Below are 7,968 nucleotides of genomic sequence, written 5' to 3'. Positions count from 1 at the left end.
TTAACTCACATTTTATTAATTCATAAAATTTCTTAAATAATCTAACTACTTTCAATAGCAAGTTCAGCTGATATATACATATCTGTGAATACATGTTTAGGCATGAAACTCCTGAGTAGAATGAATCTACTATAAAGTAGCACCTAGCTGATGTTATATAGCTTACTGCAGTCATTAAATAGGTATTTTTAAATATATTTTTTAATGTCAAGAGAAGCAGTTTTAGCTTTAATAAATCAAAGAAATTCTGAGAAACTTTGCTTAACACTTAAAGCCAAGAAACAAGTTAGGATTCTGTTCAAATAGTAGGTACATGAATCTATTGACAGCTCAAAACAGGACAAAAATTCTTAAAACCAGAAAACGCAAAGCCTAGAAGAAAATCAGCAATGTTTTAGTCAAAAGTCATAAAATTCTATTTACCAGGTCAGTCTCATGTACTTTATTTTCTGTTGTGATCTGATCTTCCCGATTAAATTCTGGCATATGATATTCAACTCTAGACTTGTTATAATTAAGTTGGCCATTTTTTTTTAGTTTTTGAATCTTATTTCTTTGTGTCTGTATTTAATTTTCCTGGTATAGCACTCCCTTCAGAACTTCTTGGAGATCTGGTCTGGTGTTGGTAAATTCTTTCAGGTTTTGTTTATCTGAGAATGTCTTTTCTTCCCATGGGAAGGATAATCTTGCTGGGTACAGTATTCTTGGTTGAAACTGCTTTTCCCTTAAGACTTTGAATATATTTTCCCATTCTTTCCTTGCTCACATTGTTTCCAGTAAGAGGTCCATTGTTAGCCTGATGAGATATCCTTTGAAAGTAACTTGACGTTTCTGTCTTGCCAACATTAGTAGGTCTTTGTCTGTGGTTTTGGTCAATCTAGCTATAACGTGTCTTGAAGAAGATCTTCTTGGGTTGATTCTATTTGAGGTCCTTTGTATTTCTTGGGACTGGATCTTTGAATGCCCCTATAGGTTTAAAAAGTTTTTTTGCAGGATTTCATGGAATAGATTGTCAATGCCCTTATGACCCTCTTCGCCTTCTGGGATACCAATTATCTGGATGTTTGGACATTTGATGGTATCTAGTATTTCTCGTATATTTTTTGGGACAGTTTTCTCAGTCTTTGTGTTGGGTTTTTCTAGGCTAGTGACTCTATCTTTTACATCTGAGATTTGATATTCTGTATTATCTAGTCTGCTTTTAATACTTTCAAAGGTGATTTTGACTTCCTGTAATTACAGACTTCATCTCTAAGATGTCCATGTGATTCTTCTTCATGGTGTGTAATTCCTCTTACAGATCTTGTAAGAATTTCCTCACCTTCTGGAACTCATCAGCCCCTTTCTCCTGCATTTACTGTAGTTTTTTCTCTCTTCTCTTCTATCTCTGTTAGCCTTGTCATTATGAATATGTTAAATTCTTTATCTGACATTTCTGTGAGTTTCATTATACTGTCTGAGGTTGAAGAGGAGTTATTCTTTTCCCTTGGAGGAGAGATATTTTCTTACTATCCCATATTTCTTGTGACCCTGCAATGATTTCTGGTCATCTGATGTTTGGTGCTTTTCTTTCTAATTCTTGAAGTTCAACCTGAGCATTCAGAGGTGTGCAGGAGGAGGTGATCTGCAATTTCTCTTCTGTTCTGTTTTTCACTCTTTTGTATCAGATTCAGTGGGAATTGAGGAATTTTCTGACCCTAATTGTATTTAGATGTTTGGATCCTCTTCACTTGGACCTGTCTAGACAGTGCATAGGGGCCGAGCATCCAAGGAGTAAAGATAAAGAAAAAAGAAAAAAAAAATTACAGAAGAGGAAAGAAGAAAAATAAAATAAAAACAAGAAGCAAACAAAAAAAGATAATAAAAAACTTTAGATTTTAATTTTAAAAAGCAAAAAAAGAAAATGGGCTGTGCGAAAGCAGTATTTCACAGCTTAAGTTTAGTAGCCATCTCTAGGTGGGCCCGGATTTGTGCTTTTCCTAAATGGGATGGGGAAAGGCACAAATTAGCACAATGAAGGAAGGGCTTGAGAGCCCAGAGAATACTTTACCTTAAAAAAAATAAAAATAATTGACAGAAGACCCCTTCATGGCTACTGAGAACTAGTGATTTCAGGAGAGTAGGAGAAATGAAGATTTTCCACTGATAATTCAGCCTCCAGCCCTCAAACTGGCATAGTAGGAAGAAGACTTTGCACCCTCTTTTCTCTGTCTCTCTCTACCTCTGTCTCTGTCTCTTGCTCTTCTTATCTTTTTAAATGCTTTTTAGAATTCCATACTGCCAGCATTTTAAAGTTAAGCAGTTTCTGGGCTCTCAGCCCCTCCTTTCCCTTTATCTTGTTAATAATCCCCTCTCCCCATCCCAAACCAGGACAGGCAAGGGCACAGGCCACAGAAGACCCCTTCATGGCTACCTAGAATTAGTGATTGCATGCCGCGTGGTTTTCTAATTTTTGCTTTAAAAAATAAAAAACAAAATCTTTTTAGTTTTTTTTTTCTTTTTCTTTTTTTTTTTGGTCTTTTTCTCTTTTTTGGGGGTTGTTTTTGTTGCTGTTGTTTCTCTCTCTCTCTGTTTCCTTGTATGCACACTCCTGGATGCTCCAATTGAACTTCAAGTTTGAGAAGAAACACAGTTTTCCATCAGATGACTAGAAATCACCACAGGACCACAGGAAATATGGAAAAGCAGGAAAATACCTCTCCCCCAAGGGAAAAGAATGGCTCCTCTTCATCCACAGATAGTTCAATGGAAATCATCAATATGTCTGATAAAGAATTTAGAACATTCATAATGGCGAAGCTAACAGAGGTGGAAGAGAAGAGAGACAATGAACTGCAGAAGAGAAAGGAGAAAGGAGTTGATGAGTGCTGGGAGGTGAGGAAATTCTTGTAAGATCTGAAAGAGAAATTACACACTTTACAAAAGAATCAAATGGAATTGTTAGAGATAAGGACTATAATACAGGAAGTCAAAATCTCTCTTGAAATATTAAAAGCACACTAGATCATACAGAAAATAGAATCTCAGATGTAGAAGAAAAAATTGGTGGCCTAGAAAAATACACCACGAAGACTGAGAAAATTGCCCCAAAATTTGAGAATAATATATGAGAAATACTAGATACCATCAAAGGTCCAAACACCTGGATAACTGGCATCCCAGAAGGTGAAGAGACTCATAAGGGCATTGATAATCTATTCCATGAAATCTTGCAAGAAAACTTTCCAAACCTAGAGAGGCACTCAAAGATCTAATACCAAGAAATACGAAGGACCCCAAATAGAATCAACCCAAGGAGATCTTCTCCAAGACACATTATAGCCAGACTGATCAAAAGCACAGACAAAGACAAGATACTAAGATTGGCAGGAGAGAAATGGCAAGTTACCTACAAAGGATATCCCATCAAACTAACAGCAGACCTCTCATTATAAACAATTCAAGCAAGGAAAGAATGGGAAAATATATTCAAAGTATTAAGGGAAAAGCAATTACAACCAAGAATACTGTACCCAGCAAGGTTGTCCTTCATATGGGAAGAAAAGACAAGAACATTCTCAGATAAAACCTGAAAGAATTTACCAGCACCAGACCAGTTAAGTACATGAGACTAAACTGGTGAAATAGCGTTCTGTGACTTTTGACTAAAATATTGCTGCTTTTCTTCTAGGCTTTGTTGTCCGGTTTTAAGAGTTTGTGTCCTGTCTTGAGCTGTCAATAGTTTCATGTACCTACTACTTGAACAGGATACTAACCTGTTTCCAGGCTTTAAATTTTAAGAAAATTTCCTTACCAATTCAAAACTGCTTTTCTTGAAATTACCAGCTGAACTTGCTATTGAAAGTAGTTAGATTATTTAAGAAATTGTATGATCAATAAAATGTGGAGGGAAAAGGAATGGAAGAAAACTGTAGACACCAGAGACAGTGTAAGAAGAGGGTGGGAAAGGGCAGAGGGTCAAACATAGGTCTGGAAATGGAAAATTATTGGTAACATGCACGATTAAGACACTATACAGTATATGCTGGATGGATAACCATTTTGTGTATGCTGTGACGATCACTAGGGGATTGATGTAAGTTAATTAATTTAAAAACTTTAGGAGAAAAAAATCATGAAAACTATTTTTCATGAAATTAAAAAAAAATGCATATTTGAGGGCTGCAGTAAACTATATAGTCCCAGCTGGTTGCTACTTTGTTGTATCTTCATTCTACTCACTGAGGTTTATGCCTAGGGTCAGGCTTGTGGGCTGCGCTTGCTATTGGAAGTATTCAGATTAAGTTCTTTAGCGAATAAATAAAATGGGGGTAAATTCTTTCAGGTTTTGTTTATCTGAGAATGTTCTTGTGTTTTCTTCCCATATGAAGGATAATCTTGCCAGGTATAGTATTCTTGATTGAAATTGTTTTTCACTCAACACTTTGAATATATTTTCTCATTCTTTCCTTGCTGCATTGTTTCTGGTGAGAGGTTCACTATTAGCCTGTTGGAGTATCCTTTGTAGGTTACTTGACATTTCTGTGTTGCCAATCTTAGTATCTTATCTTTGTGAATTTGGTCAATCTGGCAATAATTTGTCTTGGAGAAGATCTTGGGTTGATTCTATTTGGGGTCCTTTGTATTTCTTGGGACTGGATCTTTGAATCCCTCTCTAGGTTTGGAAAGTTTTCTTCTAGGATTTCCTGGAATAGATTATCAGTGCCTTATTGGTCTCTTTACCATCTGGGATACTGATTATCTGGATGTTTGGATGTTTAATGATACCTAATATTTCTCGTATATTCTTCCTTTTTCCTTCTTTCTTTCTTTCTTCTTCTTCTTCTTTTTATTATTTGGCTATTTTCTCAGTCTTTGTGGTGGATTTTTCTAGTCCAGCAATCCTGTCTACTACATCTGAGATTTGATCTTTTGTATGAACTAGCCTGCTTTTAATACTTTCAGGGGAGATTTTTATTTCCTGTAGTATAACCTTCATCTCTAACAGTTCCATTTAATTCATTTTTATGTTGAGTATTTCCTCTTTCAGATCACACAAGAATTTCCTCACCTCCTGGAACTCATTGGCTTTTTCCTCCTGCATGTTCTGGAGTTCATTGTCTCTGTCCTCTTGCATCTCCATTAGCTTTGTCACTATGAATATTCTAAATTCTTTATCAGACATTTCTGCGAATTCCATTGTACTGTCTGTGGATGAAGATTTATTCTTTTGGTTTCTCATATTTCTTGTGCCTCTGCAGTGATTTCTGGCCATCTGGTGGGTTCTACATTTCTTCCTAATATCTTGAGTTCTATTCAGCCATTCAGAGGCATGCAGGAGCAGATGATCTACACACTCACTGCTGTTCCATTTTCCTCTGTGCAGCAGAGTCAGTGGGAATTGAGGAATAATTTGATCCTAATAATATTCAGATATTTGGTTTCAGTTAACTCAGATCTGTCTAGACAGTGCATGGAGGAGGAGTAGCAAATTGGTGAAGATAAAAGAAAAAGGGAAAGAAACAGAGAAAGAAAAAAATACAAAAAAAAGAACTAACGAAATTTATTTATTTGTTTGTTAATTAAAAAAACTGAAAAGCACTCCAGCTCCAATGGTGGAGTCTTTGCATGTCTTAGATGGGAGTGGGGAAAGGTGATAATTAGCAAGAGAATGGAGGATCTGAGAGCCAAGAAAATACCTTACCTTAAAAAATTATAAAAAGGAAGAAGAAGAAGAAGAAGAAAAAGAGAGAGATAGAAAGAAGGATACAGGGGGTGGGGGGCCCTACCACTTGTGGATGGTGTCTGGAGGGTGATTTTTTAGGAGAGAATTTTTATTAGTTTAGTCCCTGAAAGCACTAATTCCAGCTCCAATGGCAGAGTCTTTAACCCCCCCCCTCACCCCCTCCCCTTCTCCCTCTGTTCCCTTCTGCCTCTCCTCACTCTCCCTTCCCTTCTTAACCCTCCCCCACCCTCCCCCTTTCCATTCCCCCTCCCTCTCTCTCCTGCCCTTCCACCTCTCCCTTTCCCTCTCCTCCTCAGTTGATTTGAAGTTTAATTCCATTGTGGTCAGATAAGATATTGGGTATAGTTTCCATACTTTTGAATTTGTAATGATTTGTTTTGTGCCCTATAATGTGATCGATCTTTGAAAACTGTTCCATGTGGAGATGAGAAAAATGTGTGTTTTGTGGTTGTTGAGATGAGAAAAATGTATTTTGTGGTTGTAGAGTGAAATGAAATGTCTATCAAGTCCATATGGTTTGTGGTGTCATTTAGTCCTGAGTCTATTTTTTTGTCTAGATGATCTGTCCAGAGGAGACAGTGGAGTATTGATTAGTGTGTTGCAGTCTATCTCTTCCTTTAGATCTATCAGTCTTTCACATATTTGAATGCTCTAGTGTTAGGTATATAGATATTTATAAGTGTTATATCTTCTTGGTGGATTTTCCTATTTAGTGTCCTACATAGTGTTCTTTTTGTTCCTTCTTACAGTTTTTGTCTTGAAGTCTATGTTTTGTGCTGACTCCAGCCTTTTTTTGGTTTCTATTTGCATCGAATATCTTTTCTTTCTTTTATGAGAGATTTTTTTGCTATAGGGCACGTATGGTTGACAGAAACAGAAAGCAAGAAATCACCCCCTGGGGAGATGGTCATGCCATAATCCCTTCTCCTCTATTTTCCTCTTGATATTTTGGGCATGCATACAGCGCCCTGTGTGAGTTTTAAGCTGCTGGGTCCAGGACTTGAAGTGTGGTCAACTACGTGGAAGTCTAGCAATGTAGCCATTATGTCATTTCTTGGTTAATAGTTTTGGTTTTTGTTTATCTGAGAATGTTTTTATTTATTCTTCCCCTTTGAAGGATAAGCTTACTGGGTGTGGTATTCCTGGTTGAAATTGTTTTTCTTTTAACATTTTGAATATTTCTTCCCATTCTTTCCTTGCTTGCATTGTTTTAGTTAAGAAGTACGATGTTAGCTTAATAGAATAATCTTTATAAGTAACTTGATGTTTCTCTTTTGCTATTTTTAGAATATTGTCTTTGATTTTTTACAGGTCTTGTTATGATGTGCCATGGGGAGGATCTTTTTATATTGGTTCTATTTGGCATTCTTTGTATTTCCTGAATTTGAATGTCAATATGTTTTTCTAAGTTTGGAATGTTTTCAGCATGCATTTCATGGAATAGTTTTTCAATGCCTTTATCAGATTACCTTCTGTTATACCTGTTATTTGGATATTTGAATGCTTAATGGTGTCTAGCATTCCCTGTATGTTGTGCTCATATTTCTTGGTTATTTTTCTTTCTTTTTGGTTGTTTTGACAAACTCCCAAGCTTTGTTTTTCAGGTCAGAGATTCTGTTTTCTACATCATCTAACCTGCTGTTAATACTGTAGTGAGACATTTAATTTCCTGCATTGTGGTCTTCATCTCCAGAAATTCTGTTTCATTCTTTTTAAGGTTGACTATCTCTTTATAGAATTCTTCCTCGAAATCATGAAATGATTTCCTTATCTCCTGGTGGTCTGTTTCCTCTTGCAGCTCACTGAGCTTAGTTTCAGTGAATATTCAAGATTCATTTTTGTTACTTCTGTGATTTCTGATGTCTTATTCATTGTTGATGATGAGTTACTATGTTCCAACGAGAAAGAAACTTCCAGGTTTTCTTTGGATCCTGCTTTGAATTTTAGGCATCTAGCGAAGTATGGTATTTCTTCCTTTTTTCCTATTTTTTTTTTTAATTTAAGTAGATGTCTATAGCTATTACTTATAGTATAGGTTAGATCCTTGCCAGTTTCTCTGTTCTTCTGTGAAAGGGAGTGTTAGAATCCACATTAGGAGTTTTTGGGGTTTGGCTTTAAAGAGGAGAGGGTCTCTGCTTTAATTCCTTTAGAGGGAGAGGATGGGAAATAGTTTCTCTTGAGTCTCACTATCTTAAAGTGGGTGTATCCTCTCTCATTCTCTTTGTTCTTTGAAGAGAAAGGAG

Source organism: Tupaia chinensis, unplaced genomic scaffold, assembly GCF_000334495.1.
Source record: "Tupaia chinensis unplaced genomic scaffold, TupChi_1.0 Scaffold000410_1, whole genome shotgun sequence".
NCBI lineage: Eukaryota > Metazoa > Chordata > Mammalia > Scandentia > Tupaiidae > Tupaia > Tupaia belangeri.
The sequence above is the reverse complement of the archived record's forward strand: the minus strand, read 5'-3'. Positions refer to the sequence as shown.